The 23,690-nt window shown below is 45.0% G+C and overlaps 1 long non-coding RNA gene across 1 annotated transcript; it reads left to right on the plus strand.

The window, feature by feature from the left end:
- Positions 1 to 7,907: 7,907 nt before the first annotated feature.
- Positions 7,908 to 22,724, plus strand: LOC139433902 (uncharacterized). Its single transcript, XR_011643297.1, has 3 exons — positions 7,908 to 7,936; positions 9,136 to 9,204; positions 22,600 to 22,724. It is a non-coding gene; the product is annotated as an uncharacterized lncRNA (long non-coding RNA).
- The last annotated feature ends 966 nt before the right edge of the window (positions 22,725 to 23,690 follow it).

Here is a 23,690-nt window from a genome sequence, read left to right on the forward strand (position 1 = left end):
ACTAATGTTATCCACAGCATACACAGAGACCACGAAGTTCTTAAGGAGAAAACTAGTTACTAAAACAAAACACATTAGTGTACCTTGTTAGCTAATGTTAGCTAGCTGCCATTAACGTTACACATTGCACTCATATTACTCACCGAAACCTTGTAAAGCCGGTCCCGCTGCTCTTACAGAACCGACTAACTCCCCTTTCGTGTATGTACAGCTCTCAACATGCCCAGACTTGTAGTGATTTTCACCTCATTTGATACTTTTCGCCTCATTCTGAAAGAAACAGGTGAAATTTGCTAACGTGACGGCCGTCTTTGTGATGGTGACGCGTATTGTGCGAGACCAAGAGACCTGTAGTTCACTCAGCGGTTTCACACAAAAAAATGTGTAACTTCACAGTTTTACGACACATTTTAATTTTTTTGACTTGCAAAATATTCTTTTAAATTGACAAACATCATATGTGTCATTCGTGGCACAATTCAAACGGGATCAAAAGATAACCTTTCTCTCTCCATTGACTTCAATGTATAATTTTACGCTTCCGGGGTCCCATGGAGGCTCCCGGAAAGGGAGGGACTTCGCCTCTCTATAGTCGTTTTCTGGGGCGTGGAATGGCGGCAAAAGCACGTAGAAAGCTGAAATTGTATTTGTTTGCTGCTTCACCTATGTAGTGATGGCGTAAAAGTCATTATTGCCTTCTCCTTTAGCACATTCACAGCAATGCCGAAATGTCCTGTGGAACCTATATTTAAGCCTAAATGTTTATAAAAAATACTTATACTTAATCATTATTTAATGCCAGACTTTTACTTGCAATAGTGTGTTTCTATAAATACAAACATTCTAGGCTGTATATCAGGCCTGTTTATCAGACTTGATAAGAGAACAATATTGTCCTGTCACTCTCTTCGCCCCTCCCCCCTGCACCGGCCTGCTGCAAAGAAAGTGCGGGGGGGGGGGGGGGGGATTGACCCTGCCCCCACCTTTGCGCTTGACTATGGCATGAGCTGAAGACTCTAACCCCCTAAACACACCAGGAGCGTCTGCGCTGCGCCGCGGCGTTCGCAAAGATCGCGGCCACTCTAGTCAATGGGTGCTGTTCCACCAGACGCGCCGCGGCTCGGCGCGTCCCAGAAGCTCCTCGCCGCAAGGAATTTCTAAAATATAGGATGAATCCTATTTTTTAAGCGGCGCGGCGCAGGCAGGAAGTGATGAAAATCACCTTGTTGTCTGCTTTGCTGGTTGAGGGGGTGCACCGGGTGAACCCAAAACCGGCTCCTTCTCCCCCCCCCACCACCGTCTTTCAAGTAGGAGAATACTGCAGCGTTCTCCTCCGGTTTACAGGCACTGTCAATTATATATATATACAATAATTATGATGATGAATGCATATTTTTTTACCACTAAAATACAGCAACACATCTTTGATTCATGTCGTTTATAACTGGAATATTACAATTATTATTAACTGTGTCTGTAGTCTACAACACAACAACATAGGAAATAACAACAATAAACCCGATTTAAACAGACACAAACATAAACCATTTAACTACGTAGCCTACTTACTTGTAGAAGTACAAAATGTCCAGGAAATATTCCAAAATCAACAACAACTGCGAGGCTGCACACACGACGCTCCGCTTCCGCAACGTTTTGAAACGCGCCTGGTGTGTTAGGTCGCAGGAGCAGGTCGCAGCGTGGCGCAGCCGTAGCGCAGCGTGGCGCAGACGCTCCTGGTGCGTTTAGGGGGTAACTGTTCATCATTCTGGCTGGACATTTGAAAACTTCACCACCAAATTGTGAGACAGCACATGAAAATTCAAAGGTAATGATTATTTTTATTTATTTTTTATAGTTTACGAACAAAAGGTCTATTTCTGTACAGTTGACAGTGAATGAAAATAGGCTAACCCCAGCAAACAGAGCTGTCCTCAACACTTAATGTATTATATAATATAGCCGTTATGTATGTTGTTTTTTGAACTGCAGTTGTATTTAATAAAAAAATATGTACTTTTTAATGGTATAGGCTACTTAATATAATGACATATTAAATGATGAGTGATATACAGCCTATAATACAAACACTTTACCCAGTTTTCTGTACAAACATGCAGCAGCTGTTTCAAGTGTCATGTCACAATTAAAGCAGTATAATTAATAACAGAAGTAACATCCAGGGGACACCTAATAATGAATGTGGTAACAACAGTGCATTATAAGGTGCTTCACCATAGACTGTAAATGGACGTAGTGTCCGTGGCGTCACCCATAGGATTCTGCAGAGTTGCCGTGAAGCTCTTAGTAGCGGAGTCGGCCACTAACGGCTCGACTGTGACGTCAGAGTCTAATCCCGCCTGCTCCAAATAAGGACAAAGAGGCGGAGCAGAGGCGGGACCTGCTGCCTCCGAACTGGAAGTAAACAGAGCTAGCTCAGGCTAAGAAGCTAAGCTAACATGAAATACATGCATACCCAGTTACTGCTAACAGTGTAGTTCCCCTATATAAACGTTACATTCATAATCGAATGAGACAATCAGCAAGAGAATTAGCTATATTTTGTTATTCTTAATGCTTGTCATTCACATGTTGAGAAAAGACGGACTCCACCGCCCGGACCTAACGGAGCCGCAGGGGGCTAGCTCCAGGAAGCCGGCTGGAGCTAGCTCCGTTAGCTCCGGCGGCCACCACTGGGATAAGGTCCCCTATTAACATTTGCTCCCGTTTAGCATTATGGTCGTCATAGCCATCGATCCATAAAAGTCTTACCCAAGGCTGAATCATAAACTAAAATGTATATGTATGCATAAAGGGTTACGTCCTTAGCTGGCTAATAAGTAGCAAGCTAAGCTACCAAGCACACAAACACCTGCGAACGGGGTTAACATGTATAATATTATCATTTTAGACTTCTTGGAAGTTCTGTTAGTACATTCAAGGGCACAGCACGACATTTGAATTGTCTGGTATTTGTAACAATATTCCCTAAAAGGCACAATCACCACGAACACGGCAAAAGGGTCAAGTACAGTAACTACTGTCACTACCCGATCTGCAGCTCTGCCCGATCTGCAGTGCGCATTGATGTGTCGGTCGCGAACGAGCCGGCTCTTTTAAGTGAGCGACGGGAGCCGACGGGAGCCGGCTCTCGCCCGCGAACGAGCTGTTTTTTGTTTTGTTTTTGCGGGGGGATCTCGATCGGCATGAAGGCACATTATGCAATGTGCACATTATCCCGCTTAATAAACATGGCCACATTCTCAACAAAGTAACGACGTGACTCCCAATATTAATTGAAATGCTTTTATGGATTTAGAAAATGATTTTATTGATTTAAAAAATAGTTGTATTGATTTAAATTGACATGCATCCGCTAAGAAAAGTAGTCCGTTGTTACTGTTTGAGCTAACGTAACAACGGCAGGAACTGCTTGGATAGTGTTTTTGAGGAGCTTTTTGATTACAGATTTTAAAACATCGTTGCTTGCTTTAAAAGTAGCACAATTCATTATGTCAAACCTTGGAAGGTATCTAGATATCCCTGCCCTAATGCCAAAGTAACTGCACACTGAATATGTGAATATATGTCTATGTTTGGACCGCTGCGTAAAAACTGGTTGCAGTCAAACTAGTACTGAGTCCAACAGTGTCAGTTTTATTAAGAAAGGCACCTTGTTTTCCCTTGTCTATAATATTATCATCGTTCCTTCAACCGGATACTGTAGTGCTTCAATGCAAATGTATGTTAGAGTGCCTTTAAAAAAAATCACTTCCGACAGTTTCGCCCCACCCCTCGCTCCAATGGCCGTTAGACAATTTAGTAAGATAAAAAGCAAAAAAGCCTCTTTTAATAAAGAAAAACAAATGTTCCGTAGATACACAGACTCATGATCAAATGTGTGATCAAACATTCTCCCTTACTTGTGTGTGTAGCACCTTCTAATGCACTGTTGTTACCACATTCATTATTAGGTGTCCCCTGGATGTTACTTTTGTTATTAATTATACTGCTTTAATGGTGACATGACACTTGAAACAGCTGCTGCATGTTTGTACAGAAAACTGGGTAAAGTGTTTGTATTATAGGCTGTATATCACTCATCATTTAATATGTCATTATATTAAGTAGCCTATACCATTAAAAAGTACATCTTTTTTTATTTAAAAAAAATGCAGTTCAAACAACAACATGCATAACGGCTATATTATATAATAAAATAAAAGTGTTGAGGACAGCTCTGTTTGCTGGGGTTCAGTTGGTATGTAGGGTTTGAGATACACGTGTGTGTCCAGAGAGGTGAGGGAAATTCAAAATATATTAAGTCTATGATAGTGTTGCTGTGATTAATAAATATATTGTTTATTTCAGAATACTCGATACTTGTGTTTTTATGTAATTCTATGTTTAATTCATTTTATTTAATTGAGTCATATCATCATGTAGCCTACATTTTTGTCAAATCAAGCCAAGATGTGAATTTAATTAAAAGTAAATATATAAGTTGTCATAAACAGTGTTATGTTCTTCTGAAATCATAACATCTAAGCTGTATAAAAAACAATGGACTGCTGATTTCTCTCGGCCTCCTGTCATATTTAATTGACTTTTCTTTAAAATGACCACAACGAGGAAAGCAGAGCTAGACCGGACCGTACCCTCCCCTACATTCATTGTGCCTCTTTTATCCACACAGTCTGTTAAAAATACAACTTTTTTTTCCCCCCGCCCAAACCCGTACTATTTGAAAAAGAAACTTGCTACTTGTAGTTTTATATTGAAGATACAATTGAAAGGGACTTACAATTGGTGGTCTTCACAGGCAGTCTGGAAATGTATACCTTTATGTATGTGGTGATGTAAAGTTTAATCAAGTAACGTATCTGCATCATTTAGAAAGAAATTGATTTGCTGAGTGAAAAAAATCTTTTTTTCCCAGTTTTTTCCTCCAAGGTGGAGTTATCTCATGGAGGAAGTTAAAGTGGATCCGACAAAGACCACCTCCACTCATCAGCCACTGAACTTGAAGTGTTCTCTGTGAAAGGGGAACTTTTAAAAACAGGACTTGACTAGGGAGATGGAGTTATCCAGCCGCAGTGGATCAGACAAAGATCAGTGCCCTTCATCGGATGAGTATGATGCGCTCCTTGATGAGACAGTGTTTTCCAGCAATAGTGGATCTGGGGAAGAGTACTGCCCCCCATCACCATCATCCAGTGAAAATGAGCTCTTTGAGTCAACAAGGAATAATGTATCAGAGACAGACTGTCACTCATCATCCACTGAACATGAGGTGCTGGAAGCTGGAGACCAAGAAACCAAGTCAATTCAGATAGCTGAACAATTGAAAGGAAGAAGGAAGCGGCGAGTGGATACAAAGAGGCAGCAAGTCACTGTTAAAACAAGCAAAAAAAAGGATGATGGAAGAGCTTGGGACAAAGCCCATTATTGTTTGTATTGTAAAAAGTCAAATTTGAAGATGGCACGACATTTACAACGAAAACACAGTGATGAAACTGATGTTGCCTATGCATTTAGTTTTCAGACTGGCTCAAAACAAAGGAAGACACTTTTGGAATCTCTTCGCAATAAGGGGGACTGGCAACACAATTCCGAGGTCTTAGAAAAAGGACATGGGGAGATTGTTACATGGAAACAGCCCTCTGAGAAAACATCTGTAAAGGACTACCTACCATGCCAACACTGCTATGCAATGTTCAAGAGGACTGAACTCTGGAGACACGAGAAGTCATGTAGAGAGAGGACAGAGGAAAGGGAAAAAGGCAAAAGAAGAAGAGTTCAAAAAGCCTCCTCACAACTCCTTTCCAAATCTGGTGGAATCATCAGAGGGAATTCAGAATGTAATCCACAATATGCTGCAAGATAATGTAACCTCTCACCTCTCATCAGAAGCGATGAGATGATATGTACATATGGAGATGCATTGTTTGCAAGGAAAGGCCGTGAAAAATCTCAACATAGGTACATAGCACAAAAGTTGAGAGAACTGGGACGGTTTGTGTTGGCTGCCAATAAGATTGACAAGCGTGTCAGAAATCTTAAAGACATTTGTGACCCAACACTTTTTCAGCTCGCAATTAAAGCAGCAAGGAGTGTCTCAAACTACAACAATACCACCTGTGAATATGGAAAGCCATCTACTGCAGTGAAGATTGGATTTTCTCTCAACGGGGCAACAGAATCCTGGATTGGACATTGTTTGATGACATCATATGTTGTAACTGAGAAGAAAGCCAAGAAGTAACTCTTGGTCCACCTATGTGTCGATGAATGCACATAGTACAATGGAACAAAGGAAGTGGAACAATGAAGATAGTGTTCCTTTAACAGAGGATATTGTGACTCTGCAAAACTACTTAAGGAAAATTGAGGATGAAGCAAAGGCAGAGATGAGAGAGCATGTGAGCGCCACAGCGTACAAAACTTTAAGTGAGAGCCTTCTTGCACAAATTATTGTTTTCAACAAGAGACGTGAAGGAGAAGCGTCACACTTGACATTAGAGACATATCTGAAAGCAGACACAGGCCATGTGAACCAGGATATTTACGAGACCTTATCACCAGTCGAAAAACAACTGAGCCACAGGCTAACAAGAATAGTCACACGTGGGAAGAGAGGTAGAAAAGTGCCCGTTCTACTAACTGAGCGCACTAAATCGTCTCTCGATTTCCTGATCGACAAACGAAAGGAAGTTGGCATACTCCAGGAAAACCCATTTCTATTTGCCAGAATTGGTACAATAACAAATATTCGTGGGTGTGACTGCCTCAGGAAATTTGCTGAGCAGAGCAAGGCAAACAACCCCGAACTCCTGAGGTCAACAAAATGAAGGAAGCATGTTGCTACCTTATGCCAGCTTCTGGACTTGGATAATCAAGAGCTGGAACAAGTAGCTCGCTTTATGGGACACGACATAAGAGTCCATTGTGAGTACTATCGCCAAACGGACAAAACCTTTCAGGTGGCCAAGATAGGAAAACTACTTTTCGCAATGGAGCATGGAGCACAGTCGCTTAAAGGGAAGAGTCTGAAAACACTGGACTCAGTGGATTTTGGTATGTAAATGAGCATTGATAAATTATAACATTTATTTTAATTAGTATAATATTTCTGGTATATGTATATATTTTGTAATTGTCACTATGCACTACTTTTTTGTAACTGGTATCTTTTGTGATTTAAATGCTGCAGCAACAACAACATTCTTCTTTGGGGATAAATTACTTATCTGTAAAATGAAGTCTCCTAATTCTACCGACTGTGAACATTTTAAAAGGTAAAAGACATGAAGACACCTCAACCAGAGGTTCGAGAGCAGTCAAAAAGAGAGGAACATCGGATGCAGACAGACGACCAGAAGATAATGATGGTAAGTAATATCATGTCCAATGTTAAGTGTTGCTCTGCAGTGCAGCGTAACTCGAGGCCAGTTTGAACATTCCATTATAAAACATTCTAATCAAATTGATTGTGTTGCCAATGTTAGCTTTGCATTCAGTTGGGACACTTACACCTTAATCTCATTGAAACACGCTGTCTCATTCTCAAGAGAGACATAATATAAATAACAAAGGATATTTGAGAGTTAACCTTTTGTGACAAAAAGCCATCGGCATTGTTAATGTCGAACCTACCTGCCCTCTTATCAGATGGAGAACAGCCACAAGCTCCTCCGTTAAGAGGCAGAAGAGGATTACTACTAAAATAAATGATGATGACGATGGTGGGGAGTGATAATGATGATGTAATGTCCAAATTCTGAGTTCAGTTTTTTCATTGTACTATTGTAATCTTTATCAGATGGAGAACAGCCACAACTGTCCACCACAAGCTCATCTGTTAAGAGGCGGAAGAGGACTGCTACTAAAATACATGATGATGCTGACGATGGTGGGAGTGATAATGATGATGAGGGTAAGTCAAGGCATTGTAAACACAAGTAATGTCCCGCAGGAGCTCCAACAAGGCATGGAGGACAGAGAGTGAACAAAGAAACACTGTATGAGAAGATTTTGAAACATTGAACAATGTAAATCTATTCTCGTAGACCTCAACAATGGAATTATGATCAGTAGAAATGGCCATGACATGGGACCTTTAAAAAAACTCTGAGTTTACTAAACTTGAGATTCAATTCTAGGACATCTGATTGTAAAACTAAGTAGGTTGAACGTGAACTTACAAGCATCATCAATGGAGCTGTGAGACTTTGATTCAACATGGAAATTGTTAAATAAAAGATAGAACCACCGTTTTGATCCAGTACAATGTTTGTCTCTGTAAACTGAATTTGAATTCTGCGAGCTGAATTTGGAAGTATAAAAACGAATGTATAGGCTTCATATGAGTTGAATTTCCTGTGAGGCTCAATTCCAGTTTCAGAGTAACTGAATCAAATGTCATATACGGTTCTCTTTCAGATTTATTGGAATCCAGTTCAAAATGTTTGCATTCAATTTCAGATTATAGAAATGTATTTATTAAGAGAGGCACCATCTCGTTTTCAAGGGGGTCCCAACAAGAGCAACGCCACACAGACAAACAAAAACTAAATAACAGAAAGCAAAGCACAACAAACAAGGACAAATCATGTACAGTCTGTTACATTTAATTAATGATTATTCTATTCAGATTCAGTCCTTCAATCCAATAATTCAAGTTAAACATTATAAATTCAAATAATGTACCGAATTCCCTTTCTTTATGAATTATTTAAGGTGATTAACTCAAATATAATAATTAAGTTTTAATAGCAGGAATATAACAGATATGTTGGCAATACCTGTTATGCTTTAAATGGTTTGATCTTGGTAGACCCGTTTTAACCTTTCTGAGGCTCCATTGTTTCTGTTATAAAGCTGGATCTACTGTAGCCCTGTAGTCCTGTGTCCAATATCTACACATTCATTATGTTGAGTAACTACTGTAATGACAGAAATAATGCACAAAACTACCAGTTTGACACTGATGTTGTAAACATTTAAATATATATTTTTAGCCACTGCAAAAGTCCGCCTCAAGCTTCCAACAAAACTTTAACTACAAAGAAACATGATAATAATATTCTCTGAATTTGAGTCTTTCTATTTCACTACTGATGTCTACTTTGTCAGGTGGAAAGGAGCAACTCATTGCCAAAAGACACCCTGATAAGACGCAAAAGAAGGCTGCAACTGAAAATGGTAAGATCAGTTTCTGTAAATACAATTTGCTAGGTGGTTGCTAAAGTGCTAGGGTTTTTTTCTCCTCTTGACTACACACAGTTTAAAATGGCGATCTGATAGCCTACAGTCTGCATTGTGTTTTGATGATGGCAGTGGACTAACGGCCAACAGTTAGACTACATCAAACATCGGCATTTGAATAAGGTCATACACTGAACAAAAATATAAATGCAACACTTTTGTTTTTGCTCCCATTTCTCATGAGATGAACTCAAAGATCTAAAACATTTTCTAAATACACAAAATAACCATTTCTCTCAAATATTGTTCACAAATCTGAAACAATCTGTGATAGTGAGCACTTCTCCTTTGCCGAGATAATCCATCCCACCTCACAGGTGTGGCATATCAAGATGCTGATTAGACAGCATGATTATTGCACAGGTGTGCCTTAGGCTGGCCACAACAAAAGGCCACTGTTGCCCCTTTCACACCAGCGCCTTTTCAGCTCCGGCTCGGAGCTAGAGCCTGAAAAGCGCCGGGTTTTCCTGTTCACACCGCAGCGGCGCCGGCTCTTAGCTCCGGAATCCGCTTCATTTCCAGCTCCAACAAATTGTCGGTCCAGAGGCAAGATCTTTGGAGCTAAGAGGCGACGTCTCTCTTACGTCGAGGCGTGCAGGAAACTAAACCCACCTCCCCTGAACATGGGTCGACTGTTATGCCTGCCTACAAGCAGTAGTGCCTATAAACACACTTTATAAAGTCAGGCAACACTAACCAGGCTTCGTGTGATTCTGTTTATTTGTACCTTACTTTGACCATCCGTTCACTGTTATCGATCATTGTGGAGAGAGGCAGACGTGTTGTTTTGTATTATTGCAGCTATCGGATGCAAGTAGTCAGTTTAGCTTCGGTTGCTATGCTAACATCACCCGTTTTATACCAGAGAAACTTTCATAACAGCGTTGTGATGCCAAACAGTGTCAATTCAGACTGACACACATTCACTTAGGCTAAGGGAACTGGGGATATGCATCAGCTGCTTGTGTGAGTCGGACAGTGAATACTTTAGAGCGGCCGCTGCAGTGTGAGCTAACCGGGAGCTAACGGGAGAATAAACTCCCGTGGAAGAGCTGCACTGCAGCGGTCGGTAAATGCTGCAGAAACACATTAATAAACAATGAACCACGGCACTCTGGAGCAAAGTATAAGGTTGGAGAAGTCGTTATTCAATTTATTCTGGCTTCGTGTGATTAAAAGCAACACGATCATCGACCCGACGCAGTTGTTGTTGTTGTGAGCGCCGTAATGGCTGCCGTTGGGGGGCAAATCAGCGATGTAAACGGTGACGCCATGACTCAGCAGGGGCAGCTCTGGGGCGCCAGTGGGCGGTGTGAACAGAGCGGGAGCTGAAAAGGGAAACCGGAGCTGAACCAGAAAAGCTAGAAAGGGAAAAGCGCTGGTGTGAAAGCCGCATTTGATGCCCCTGTGGGTCCATCAGTAGAGAGGGTGTGGCTGTGCTGTCTGTGTTGTCTGTGCTGCATTGGCTGCATTGATTGTACTGATTGCAGTAACTCAGGGCACCTGGGTCTGGTGCTCTGCAGCTATTTTAAAGCCTCTCTGCTCCTGTCTGCTCTCTCGCTTGTTTCCTGCAGGCACCCGGCTCTGATGAGTATGAACCACAGTTGACTTGCACAGTGTTGTGCAAATAAACACCCTTTACCTACCCGTTGACATGTTGTGTCTCCTTTTTGTTGTGGCCTTTTGAGCCAGGTCGCAACAAATGGGGGCTCGTCCGACGGGTTATTTGTTTAAAAAGTTTGTGTAGTGCTCAGAGCACATGGTGTCATTGAGCAGCTGATTCATTGTTGTGGTCCAGCTGTGTGCTGGCTTGTCGCTGCTATTTGGGGGACACATCATGTCTTTTGGGGTTTCAGGAAGCTGTGGTGTTTGATATGTCGTCAGGTTTTGTGTGCCAATCAGAAGGTAAGATGTTGCTGTTTGTTACGCTTTTGTAAAAGAGATTTTCCCCGCTAGGCTTAAGTGGCGTTTCCCCTTGGGTTGCGTCTGTTTTTTTTTGTTTTCATAGTGTTGTGGCGACGTGGTTAGTGTCAGCTGTTTTCGGACAGCTGTCTCGGGGGCACGTCCGCCTGAGTTCTTGGTGTTACCTGCGTGCAGGTCGCTCCATAACTCCGCCGAGTTCCAGTGCGTAATTACCCACCGCAAGCCACATGAAGACCAGGTGAGATTAGGAATATTTTGTTTAGGCAGTTAGGGGGAAGTTCTCTGTTGGGTTAATCTTATGCGCATGCGTGTTGGCAGTTTAATACTTTGCTTTCTGATTGGCTATTATGACTTCTTTGTCAGCGTTTGTGGATGCGCCTTCAGTGTCTTTATTAGATGATTGCCAGAAGGCGCAGTTGATCGAAATAGCAGAGCACTATGACATTGCTGTGGTGTGGAGCAAGCGGAAACATGACATTAAAACTGTCATTGTGTCATCTTTGTTTGAGCAGGGGGTGTTGCAGAAGAGTAAGTCTGGTGCGGCAGGGGTCGTGCCGGTAGTGGTTCAGACAGTTGGTTTGACGTTCGAGCAGCAAAAGGAGCTTTTGGCCATGCAGTTTGATCAGGAGAGGTTGAGGTTGGAGCAGGAGAAGTTACAGTTGGAGTTGAAGTTGGAGCAGGAGAAGTTACAGTTGAAGATGAGGGGTCAGCAGCGGGAGGTAGAGAAGCGTTTAGAGGTGGAAAAGACGCTGGAGGTGTAAAGGATGAAATGTGAGGTGGAACATGCTAGATTACGGCTGATGGGAGAGGGCAAGTTTTCTCCAGGGGAGGTTGGTGGTGATAGGTCGGCATCAGGCAGTGGCGACATCATTTCTTACTTGCGACTAGTGCCAAAGTTCAATGAGCGTGACCCGGAATTTTTTTTCACTCTATTTGAACGCATAGCAGAGGCAAGAAACTGGTCAGATTCGGACAGAGTGCTGTTACTTCAGTGTGTACTCACTGGGCGAGCACAGGAAGCCTATTCAGCTGTTTGTGGCGAAAAGGCTTTGGACTATGCTAGAGTAAAATCAGCGGTGTTGAAGGCTTACGAACTGGTTCCTGAAGCGTATCGTCAACGGTTCAGAAGTTGGGTCAAGGGAGATAAGCAGACACATGTGGAGTTTATCCGTGAGTTAACTTCTCATTTTCAGCGGTGGTGCGCGGCAGCAAAGGTTGCAAGTTTTGACGGTCTTTGTGAACTCATTGTCTTGGAACAATTTAAAAACATTCTCCCTCAGCGTGTGGCCACTTATGTGAATGAACAGAAACCTTCCACCGCGTTTAGAGCTGCTGAATGAGCAGACGATTTTGTGTTGACACATAAGGGCAGTTTTACTGAGAAGTATTCTAGGGGTGATTGGAAACGTGGAGAAGACGATGGCTATTCCCGCGGTGGTGCAAAGTTTTAACCAGGCTCCTCCCGTAGATTTGTAGGTACAGGGCGACCCGAGGGGGCTAAAGTGGACCTATGTCATTATTGCAGAGGAGAGGGTCATTGGAAGGAGCAGTGTCCGTTGCTGGAAACTAAGGGGAAGCCTCGTTTGTGTTGTTCTGCCGTGTTGAAAAAAAACACGTTGGGTGTAGGCTCGGGCATGGTGCCCGATAGGAAGCCGATTTGTGCTGACCCGGATGCGGGTTCTGGTTTTGAGCCGTTCATCACTGAAGCGGTTGTATCAGTAGTCGGTAGTGACAAATATGTGCCAATTAAGGTGTTGCGTGATACAGCGGCTAGATACTCATTCATTGTTGAGTCAGTGTTGCCTTTTTCGTCAGAGACAGAAACGGGGGATTTTGTGCTGATGAGGGGCATGGAGATGGGCTTGATTCCTGTGCGACGTCATACAGTAGTGCTGGATTGTGAGCTGGTACGTGGAGTTGTGTCTATCGGCGTGCGTCCCGCGTTGCCACTTGATGGGATACATATGATTTTGGGCAACGATCTCGCTGGTAGTGCTGTGTGGGCTGGTGTGCCACCGCCTGTGGTGGTTTTCAGGCCGGTGGCATCTGGGGAGTCAGATGAGAGTGGTTTGCAATTTCCAAGTGTGTCTCCAGTTTATAATATTGCACGTGTGCAGAGCCGTAGGATGTCCACTGACCTACCTGTTTCGGAGTCTGGAAAAAGTGGTCCAGCAAGGTCCTTTGACTTTGAGATCGAGACAAAGAAGAAGGAGAAGACAGTCAAAGTGGTGAAGGAGAAGAAAGAGAGGAAACCCCGCAAAGCGAAGGAGAGGAGGCAGAAGGAGAGGAGGCCGAAGAAGAGAAGGCCGAAGGAGGTCGGCGAGGCCGATGAGCGCCTACATGCTGTGGCTCAACGCCAGCCAACCCAAGGAGGAGTGGGACATAAAGGCAGTGGAGGCGAAGAAGCAGTACGAAGTCGCAAGGCTGGAGTTAAGAAGAAGGATGTTGGGTTGTCGTGGACCCCTTTGGGGCCCCGTCTTAAGGGGGGGGCTGTGATGCCCCTGTGGGTCCATCAGTAGAGAGGGTGTGGCTGTGCCGTCTGTGCTGCATTGGCTGCATTGATTGCACTGATTGCAGTAACTCAGGGCACCTGGGTCTGGTGATCTGCAGCTATTTTAAAGCCTCTCTCCCCTGCGAAACGTAACCATGGTTGACCATGGTTGACTAGGGCTGTGCATCTTCACTGGTCTCACGATTCGATTCGATTACGATTATCCTGTCAACGATTCGATTCGGTTCGATATCCCGGTGCATCACGGTGCATCACGATTCATACCAATGCGTTGCATCCTCAATTTTCTATATTACTGCACATGGCTTATTTTTCATCAATGCATACATGCAGTAAATACATATGAACTCTCTTTTTATTAATTAGAAAGTGTTTCAGAAATCAATAACATAAATGTCTTGACATTAATTTATAAACCAAAATAAATGAATTGTATAGGTCTAGCCTCCGTGTGTGAAGTTGTTCCATCCTCAAAAACAAAAAGCTAATGCTTCTGCAGTCTAGCTGCAGCTTCTAGCAACAGTCTTCTGTTAAGAAAGGACACTGAATGTCCTGAATGAGGCATCACATACATGACTTGAGTCTGAACACAGCAGACAACAGGAGTATTTACAACAGCATATACAAACACAAATAGTGCATGTGGGTGCACACTTACATTCTCTGTCTTACTGTTACATAAATCCCATGAATGTATGAGATTAAATTAGCTGCATTATATCTCAGTGATTAAGTGAATAATAAAGTTTCTATCGGGTCACTATCAGCCTGTCACTCATTATTTTTCATGGAGGGGGCGGGGCTTGGAGGAACGGAGGGGAGACGGTGATCGCGGAAGCTTTTTTCCTCCTGCCTTCACAAACTTTACACACGTATATATCGTCTGAAAACTGGTAGAGGACATTCATACTTTGCAATCCAAGACTTAATTAAATCCACCAAAAATCTGACATGATTGTAACGCGATTATTTTTGAAAAACATAAATCCCTGTCACACACTCCGTGTTGCTGTGGCTCAGAGACACAGGGACCCTGTGTCTCTGACACGGAGTGATTGAGAGCGGGTCCTTCTGCTGTCGGTTCTGGACTGGTGTTCTTGTGTTGGTGGATAAAGCAGACTGCTCCGTGTTGCTGTGCCGCTGTCACGTCTGTTCCCTGATCTCTGCGTCACCGACCGATTTGATATTAAAGTGACAGAAAAAATGTTATAGTAAAGCCGCGGCCGGAAAATCAGGAAGCAACGTTACTACTCTATAACCGATTATCTTCCGTCACTGCATCGAGACCGAATCGTCCACGTCCGCATCGCAATGCATCGTAGAAACGATTATTTTCAACACCCCTATGGTTGACCATGGTCACCATGGTATTCCATTGCCAACTATGGTAATACCATGGTTGACCACAAAATACCATGATGGTCACAGTACCATGGGGAAGAAACCATGGTCAGTCTACCATGGTCACAATGTCATCTCCAGAAACCATGGTCAACCATTTGAATATTTGAACCATGGTCTCAAGAAACCATGGTCTACAGAAACCATGGTCGACAATCATTCTAATGAGGCGCATGCAGGCACCGTCACCTGATGAATGTATATAAAATAATCTGTACATGTTCACCAACTGTTTAATGAGCATTTAATGTGTGTGTGCAACTATAGAGTGACAGTGTACTGTAGATGCAATTAAGTGCAATTAACATGATCTATACAAATATTTAAAAATTAAATGCTTGAAACTATTGAAAAGCTTGTATTAATTTATATTATTTCCAGTCTGGTGGACCATGGTTTATGTCCATGGTACTGGTGGACCATGGTTTATGCCCATGGTAGACCATAGTAGTCCATGGTTTATGTCCATGGTAGACCATGGTAGTCCATGGTTTATGACCATGGTAGACCATGGTTTATATCAGTGCTCTACCATGGTTGACTGTGGTGCCATATCCCAACCATGGTCTACCATGGTCATACCATGGTTCATTTCGCAGGGGCTGCTCCTGTCTGCTCTCTCGCTTGTTTCCTGCAGGCACCCGGCTCTGATGAGTATGAACCACAGTTGACTTGAACAGTGTTGTGCAAATAAACACCCTTTACCTACCCGTTGACATGTTGTGTCTCCTTTTTGTTGTGGCCTTTTGAGCCAGGTCGCAACAGCCACTCTAAAATGTTCAGTTTTATCACACAGCACAATGCCACAGATGTCCCAAGTTTTGAGGGAGCGTGCAATTGGCATGCTGACAGCAGGAATGTCCACCAGAGCTGTTGCCCGTGAATTGAATGTTCATTTCTCTACCATAAGCCGTCTCCAAATGCGTTTCAGAGAATTTGGCAGTACATCCAACCGGCCTCACAACCGCAGACCACGTGTAACCACACCAGCCTAGGACCTCCACATCCAGCATGTTCACCTCCAAGATCGTCTGAGACCAGCCACTCGGACAGCTGCTGCAACAATCGGTTTGCATAACCAAAGACTTTCTGCTGTCAGAAACCGTCTCAGGGAAGCTCATCTGCATGCTCGTCGTCCTCATCGGGGTCTCGACCCGACTCCGGTTCGTCGTCGTAACCGACTTGAGTGGGCAAATGCTCACATTCGATGGCGTCTGGCACGTTGGAGAGGTGTTCTCTTCACGGATGAGTCCCGGTTTTCACTGTTCAGGGCAGATGGCAGACAGCGTGTGTGGCGTTGTGTGGGTGAGCGGTTTTCTGATGTCAATGTTGTGAATGGAGTGGCCCATGGTGGTGGTGGGGTTATGGTATGGGCAGGCGTATGTTATGGACGACGAACACAGGTGCATTTTATTGATGGCATTGTGAATGCAGAGATACCGTGACGAGATCCTGAGGCCCATTGTTGTGTCATTCATCCACGACCATCACCTCATGTTGCAGCATGATAATGCACGGCCCCATGTTGCAAGGATCTGTACACAATTCCTGGAGGCTGAAAACATCCCAGTTCTTGCATGGCCAGCATACTCACCGGATATGTCACCCATTGAGCATGTTTGGGATGCTCTGGATCGGCGTATACGACAGCGTGTTCCAGTTTGTGCCAATATCCAGCAACTTGGCTCAGCCATTGAAGAGGAGTGGACCAACATTCCACAGGCCACAATCAACAACCTGATCAACTCTATGCCAAGGAGATGTGTTGCACTGCGTGAGGCAAATGGTGGTCACACCAGATACTGACTGGTTTTCGGACCCCCCCAGACCCCCCCAATAAAGAAAAACTGCACGTTTCTGAGTGGCCTTTTATTGTGGCCAGCCTAAGGCACACCTGTGCAATAATCATGCTGTCTAATCAGCATCTTGATATGCCACACCTGTGAGGTGGGATGGATTATCTCGGCAAAGGAGAAGTGCTCACTATCACACATTGTTTCAGATTTGTGAACAATATTTGAGATAAATGGTTATTTTGTGTTTATAGAAAATGTTTTAGATCTTTGAGTTCATCTCATTGTGGTGGTTGCATTCTCCAGCCACCTTCCTTGTGTGTGTGTTTTCCCTTTCCCTGTCTGTGTGGGCGTGGTGCCTGTCACTCCTGGCTCCCGGCCCAAATCTCCACCAGCTGCAAACAGTTGAGCACTCTCCTCTGCAACACACCTGATTCCCATCAGCCATTACAGATGGTATATCAGTGGAGGCTCCACAACCTGTCAGCGCCAGATCGTTGTTAAACCCCAGTGGTAAAACTCTTAGCCTTCTCAGCCTTCTTATAGTATAGTGACTATTTTCACTACACCTGAATTTATTCTTACTTGTTCTTCTTGTGCTCCAGGATTACGCTTCAGTGGATTACGTTCCACTGGATTAAAACTCCGGAGGATACTCTTCAGTGGATTACGCTCCAGTGGATACTCTCCAGCCGGATTATCTCCTCCAAATAAAACCTTTATAACACACTGCCGTGTCCTGCGTTTGGGTTCTCTCAGATAACCGTAACACTCATGAGAAATGGGAGCAAAAACAAAAGTGTTGCATTTATATTTTTGTATGGACCCAGCGGACACCGGCTACCAGGCCAAAACTACGGACGAACTCTGCCAAGCCCTGGCCAGTCAAGGCGCTCTCGTGGGGCATCATGATACAGTTCTCCGTGAGGCATTGGAGACTCTCCGGAACCTCTCCGTTAATGTGCAAAGAATCGGCACGCAGGTAGAACTGCTCACTTCACAGGCTTTTCCTCCGCAGCACGCTGCACAGCCGACAGCCCCTCCCCCCCCTCCTGCCGCACTCCTCCATCAGCTACGAGAGGCTGTCATTCCCACACCTGAACGATACGCTGGAGATTTGGGTAATTGTAGAGCCTTTTTGTTCCAGTGTACGTTAGTTTTTGAGCAGCAGCCTAGTACTTATCACACAGATGGGGCTAGGGTAGCATATGTAATGAGCCTGTTGAGGGGGAGAGCTTTAGATTGGGCTACAGCTGTTAGGGAGAGCCAGCCACACATTTGCTGGTCATATGATACTTTCATTTCCGAAATGAAAAAAGTTTTTGATCACCCGGTACGGGGGAGGGATGCTGCTAGGCGAGAACAGTGGCTTCCGACTCACGCTGGAATAACGAGTCACTACAGGATGCTTTTCTTCAGGGGCTGAACGAAGCAATTAAAGACGAGCTAGCGGCTAGGGATGATCCAGGTAGCTTGGATAATTTAATAGCCACAGCCATTAAGATTGATAATCGCCTCAGAGAGAGACGTAGGGATAGGACTAGCCGTCACTCCAATCCCAGCGACTTCTCACTTGATCCCCAAATTGGAACCGCCACTACCCCTATTCCCCGATCTTTCCCGACTCCTTACTCAGCCTCATCCCATGGAGATGAGCCCATGCAAGTGGGAAGGGCCCGCCTCTCACCATCTGAGCGTGCTAGAAGGATCCATGCTGGGGAATGTGTTTATTGCAGCCAAACCAGTCATCTCGTTTCCTCCTGTCCTAGTCTGCCAAAAGGTCAGGCTCGTCAGTAGCTGTGGGGATTCTGGCGAGCCCTTCCTCCTCTCTCAACCCCCGACCCAGAACGCAGCTAGAAGCCATGCTTTGCTGCAACCAACAGTCCCTACCCCTGCTCGCCTTAGTGGACTCGGGGGCGGATGAGAATTTTTTGGACATTGACATTGCAGCTCAGGCAGGAATTTCCTGCGAAGTGTTAGATTCACCTCTTAGTGCTAATGCTCTAAATGGAAAATTCCTGGCCCAAGTCACTCACCGCACCAAGCCAGTAAACCTCATTCTGTCTGGAAACCATCGTGAGTGTATTCAGTTTCACCTAATTTCCTCACCTCAGGCCCCCATAGTGTTGGGCCATCCCTGGTTAAGAACTCACAACCCCCAGATTGATTGGGTAACTGGCAAGATCATTAGTTGGAGTTCTTTTTGCTTATCCTCATGCCTGCAGTCTGCCCTACCGCCAGCAGAGGCCGCCTCTCCACCACTCAAGATCGAGCCGCCTGACCTGTCATCTGTCCCCACTGAATATCATAACCTAGGAGAGGTGTTCAGTAAACAGCGAGCTCTTTCTCTTCCTCCTCATCGACCCTACGACTGTCCCATTGACCTCCTTCCCGGGGCCCCTCTGCCTTCCTCACGTCTGTTCAACCTATCTCGCCCTGAGAGAAAATCCATGGAAAATTACATCCATGACTCCCTGGCTGCTGGTGTCATTCGGCCATCCTCCTCCCCGGTCGGTGCTGGGTTTTTCTTCGTCTCCAAGAAGGACCGCTCACTGCGGCCCTGCATTGATTACAGGGGTCTCAATGCCATTACTGTAAAAAACAAATACCCACTACCCCTCATTAACTCCGCCTTTGAACCCCTCCAGGAAGCCACCATTTTTTCCAAACTGGACCTCCGCAATGCCTACCACCTCGTCAGAATCCGAGAAGGGGACGAGTGGAAGACGGCCTTTAACACACCACTCGGTCACTTCGAGTATCTGGTGATGCCTTTTGGACTGACGAATGCCCCTGCAGTCTTTCAGTCGATGGTGAACGATGTGCTCCGTGACCTCCTCAACCGGTCAGTCTTTGTCTACCTGGATGACATCCTCATATTCTCTCGTAACAAGGAGGAGCACATTATCCATGTCAGGCAGGTGCTGCAGAGACTCCGGGAGAACAGACTCTTTGTAAAGGCGGAGAAATGCGAATTCCATGTCAACACAGTCTCATTCCTGGGCTACATCGTTGAGGAAGGAAAGCTTAGGTCCGACCCTGAGAAGATCCAAGCGGTGGTGGGGTGGCCCAAACCAACCTCAGTCAAACTGCTTCAACAGTTTCTTGGTTTCGCCAATTTCTATCGGCGCTTCATCAGGGACTACAGCAGAGTGGCGGGTCCTTTAACCAGACTCACTTCCCCCACAACTGGCTTTTCCTGGACCCCAGAGTGCGATGCAGCCTTTTCAGAGCTAAAGAGACTCTTCACCACTGCCCCTGTGCTCATCCACCCTGATTCCTCTCGCCAGTTCGTTGTGGAGGTCGATGCCTCCAACACCGGGGTAGGAGCAGTTCTTTCCCAGCGCTCGGAACGAGACCAAAAATTGCATCCTTGTGCATTTTTCTCTCGCCGCCTCACCCCAGCTGAGAAGAACTATGACGTGGGTAACAGAGAGCTGCTGGCTGTCAAACTTGCCCTAGAGGAGTGGAGGCACTGGCTGGAGGGAGCTGAACTCCCTTTTATTGTATGGACGGACCACAAGAACCTGGCGTACATCCAATCTGCCAAGCGCCTTAACTCCCGTCAGGCTCGATGGGCCCTGTATTTCGGCCGCTTCTCATTCACCCTCACCTACCGTCCAGGGTCACGGAACCTCAAGCCTGACGCCCTCTCTCGCCAGTTCGCTTCCGATGGACCAGCTGCCAGTCCAGACACTATCCTGCCTGCCTCCTGCGTGGTGGGGGCTGTTACCTTGGAGATTGAGTCATTGGTCAGGGAGGCCCAGCGAGCGCAGCCTAGCCCAGGTAACTGCCCAGCTAATTGTCTTTTTGTGCCTACCCCTGTTCGCTCCAAGGTCCTGCAGTGGGCACACACCTCTCGTTTCTCATGTCATCCTGGTGTCCATCGCACACTGTTCGTTCTCAAACAACGCTTCTGGTGGCCTTCCATGGCTCAAGACACCAGGGCCTTTGTTGCTGCCTGTACAGTGTGTGCCCGCGCCAAGTCCTCCCACCAGCCTCCTGCTGGCCTGCTTCGCCCACTGCCAGTACCTAGTCGCCCTTGGTCGCATGTGGCATTGGATTTTGTTACTGGACTTCCACTTTCACAAGGAAATACCATCATCCTAACTATTGTGGACAGATTCTCAAAGATGGTATACTTTGTGGCTCTTTCCAAACTTCCCACTGCCCGAGAGACTGCAGATCTTCTGGTCAACCATGTAGTTCGACTTCATGGGATCCCCACCGACATCGTCTCTGACCGGGGCCCCCAGTTCATTTCCCACGTTTGGAAGGCCTTCTGTCAGGCTCTGGGAGCATCGGTGAGCCTGTCATCTGGCTATCATCCTCAGACGAACGGGCAAACAGAACGGGCCAACCAGGATCTGGGGTCGACCCTTCGTTGTGTGGCTTTCAAGAACCCTTCGTCATGGGTCCCACATCTGCCATGGATCGAGTATGCCCACAACTCCCTGCCAAGTGCAGCCACAGGTATTTCACCTTTTCATTGTGCCATGGGTTTCCAACCACCTCTGTTTCCAGCCCAGGAAGAGGAAGTTGCTGTTCCCTCCGTTCAGACCCACCTTCGTCGCTGTCGTAAGGTGTGGAGGGACACCCGAGCAGCCCTGCTCCGCTGCCCGCAACCGCCTCATCGCAGACCGCCACAGGACCCAGGCCCCCAACTACTTACCAGGTCAGAGTGTTTGGCTTTCATCCAAAGATCTCCCACTCAAGACAGAGTCAAAGAAACTTACCCCACGGTATGTTGGTCCCTTCATCATCGACTCCATTATTAATCCATCTGCAGTCAAACTCAAACTTCCCTCACACATGAAGGTTCATCCAACATTTCATGTATCTCTGTTGAAACCTGTTGCCAGCAGTCCTTTGTCTCCTCCAGTGAGTGTTCCCCCACCCCCCCGCATCATCAATAATCATACAACGTACACCGTCAGGCGATTGTTGGACGTTCGTCGCCGTGGAAGGGGATTCCAATATCTGGTGGATTGGGAGGGCTATGGTCTAGAGGAGAGGTGTTGGGTTCCCCGGCGAGACATCGTGGGCGCATCTCTGATACGGGACTTCCACCGGGATAACCTGGTAGACCGCCTGGAGGCGTCCCTTAAGGGGGGGGTACTGTGGTGGTTGCATTCTCCAGCCACCTTCCTTGTGTGTGTGTTTTCCCTTTCCCTGTCTGTGTGGGCGTGGTGCCTGTCACTCCTGGCTCCCGGCCCAAATCTCCACCAGCTGCAAACAGTTGAGCACTCTCCTCTGCAACACACCTGATTCCCATCAGCCATTACGGATGGTATATCAGTGGAGGCTCCACAACCTGTCAGCGCCAGATCGTTGTTAAACCCCAGTGGTAAAACTCTTAGCCTTCTCAGCCTTCTTATAGTATAGTGACTATTTTCGCTACACCTGCATTTATTCTTACTTGTTCTTCTTGTGCTCCAGGATTACGTTCCAGTGGATTAAAACTCCGGAGGATACTCTTCAGTGGATTACGCTCCAGTGGATACTCTCCAGCCGGATTATCTCCTCCAAATAAAACCTTTATAACACACTGCCGTGTCCTGCGTTTGGGTTCTCTCAGATAACCGTAACACTCATGAGAAATGGGAGCAAAAACAAAAGTGTTGCATTTATATTTTTGTTCAGTGTAGATTTAAAATGTTATTCTTATCCTCTAATGAATTCCTTCTGTTTTCTGATTTATAGATGCTCCAAAGATCATGAAGAGACCATGGAGTGACCAGGAGAGGAGAGCAGTCCAGAGAAGCATGGGCAAGTATATTGCTCTGAAGAGGGTGCCAGCCAAAACGGACTGTCTGCTGTGCATTGGAAAAGAGTCTCCAGTCCTTCGCACACGGACCTGGGAAGACGTTAAATATTTTGTCTATAATGAAATTGTAAAAATTAAGAGAAAGCTTGCATTCCGTTAGAGCAGCTTATTCAGTTCAATATTCATACTCCTAGTACTGTTGTACTTGCGAGAGGGAAGCTAAAAATTAAGAGAAAGCTTGCATTCCGTTAGAAAGCTTATTAAGTTCATTATTCATACTCCTAGTACTGTTGTACTTGCGAGAGGGAAGCTACAAATTAAGAGAAAGCTTGCATTCCGTTAGAAAGCTTATTAAGTTCATTATTCATACTCCTAGTACTGTTGTACTTGCGAGAGGGAATCTAAAAATTAAGAGAAAGCTTGCATTCCGTTAGAGCAGCTTATTCAGTTCAATATTCATACTCCTAGTACTGTTGTACTTGCGAGAGGGAAGCTACAAATTAAGAGAAAGCTTGCATTCCGTTAGAGCAGCTTATTCAGTTCATTATTCGTACTCCTAGTACTGTTGTTCTGTATTGATATGCTACTGGACGTTGTACTATGTATATTAAAATGAGTTTCTAGTCCAAGGGTATGGTTGTCAATGTGTTTGTTTTTAAAATTCTGCAACAGAGAGTTTCTTAAAAAGGAAGTTTTGAATTTGAAACTTCACAGCACAGCTACAGGATAGTGATGATACAATAGAGCAATTAGCCACAAGAGGCTGTATATTAAAGAGATTTTAAGGAGTAAAACTGTTAATCATTGTTTATGGTTATGTTGAAGCAAAGCTTTAATACATACAATTATATATATAGTTGTACAGATTAACCCTGAAGAAGGCAGCATAACTCTGCAAACAATGTTTTATATTCTTTATTAAATAGATAAATAAATAATTGCATGATTTTATTTTACACTGTTATTACCGCTGTCCTGTCCGGATTTCATTTGCTGTTACTTAGTTTTTGTTGTTAATTGGTTTAAT

The sequence above is a fragment of the Pseudochaenichthys georgianus genome, chromosome 5 (assembly GCF_902827115.2).
Source record: "Pseudochaenichthys georgianus chromosome 5, fPseGeo1.2, whole genome shotgun sequence".
Taxonomy (NCBI): Eukaryota; Metazoa; Chordata; class Actinopteri; order Perciformes; family Channichthyidae; genus Pseudochaenichthys; species Pseudochaenichthys georgianus.